Source organism: Pinus tabuliformis, chromosome 2_1 (assembly GCF_031772625.1).
Source record: "Pinus tabuliformis cultivar Carrire ecotype Pingquan chromosome 2_1, CPIR1, whole genome shotgun sequence".
Classification (NCBI taxonomy): domain Eukaryota; kingdom Viridiplantae; phylum Streptophyta; class Pinopsida; order Pinales; family Pinaceae; genus Pinus; species Pinus tabuliformis.
Window position 1 is genome coordinate 565,533,337 of NC_142299.1, and position 967 is coordinate 565,534,303.

The 967-nt window shown below is 34.0% G+C and overlaps 1 long non-coding RNA gene across 1 annotated transcript; it reads right to left on the minus strand.

Moving 5' to 3' along the window:
* Window positions 1-202: 202 nt before the first annotated feature.
* Window positions 203-633, minus strand: LOC149201664 (uncharacterized). The gene is made up of 2 exons (XR_016253468.1): window positions 445-633; window positions 203-270 (listed from the first exon to the last, which is right to left on the minus strand). It is a non-coding gene; the product is annotated as an uncharacterized LOC149201664 (long non-coding RNA).
* Window positions 634-967: the final 334 nt, after the last annotated feature.

A 967-nucleotide genomic window follows, 5' to 3' on the forward strand; every position in this document is an offset into this window, starting at 1 on the left:
TTAAATTAAATTAAACTCATTTTCATAACTTTAAGGGGTTTCATGGATCCATAAATAAAGAATGAACAAATGGAACAAGAGCTTACTAATGGTGACATCGCAATCGAGGCTCTAAAGCATCTTGTCAATTCCCTTGGGGCTGACTAAGGAGTGTAGGATTCTTGCAACAATCCTCACAGCCGCAATGTTGGCCTTCTAAGCATCCTTTTACTCGGATCTTCTGCTCCTTCTCCTTTACTATGATAAATGGCCTCTCGAAATCATCAAATGCTAATGTCATCCATGCAAACAGTAACAGAATGCAACACAGAGATTAAAGACGAAACATACAAGCGTGGTTGCAAAAAAAAAAGGATTTTAAATGAGAAACCTAACATGCATGTACTCTCTGTGTGGAAGACTAAATGTGGGTGAAAATTCATTGAAGTTACAAATGGATCATACCTTAGCGCCATCAATAGACTGAAGATCTGATGGTGGGGTTCGAAGGGTCTGCCACGGGTAAAACCCTCATTGGAAACTCTCTGCAATCTCGTTTTGGTTCCTGCCTTTTGAAAAATGAACAAATCCTCATTGTCCTGAACATAAATGAATTAATGATTATCTTTTTCAAAAATGTTGAAATTTTCCCTTGCCAAAAAATGACAAAATTTTAGTTGTATTAATTGAGAAACTAACTACTCTTACATATTTTTTTGATTTATGTTCGAAAACTTTTATCAAATAGTGGTATTTATCATAATAACAATAATTATCTAATTTTAAGGTTGGGGTTTATATGCAATGATTTTGTTGTTAAAGTTTAGTGGACAGAATTTGAGATCTCTCAAAGGAAACAAGTGCTTTTAACTTGGTTGTACTGAAAACAATTATGTATTCTCGCATATTAGGTGGGTGCAAGCAAAAGAGAGTATATAGTAAGTGGATTTAATAGTTAAAAACAAGTGTTAGTTTCTTAAAAGTCATA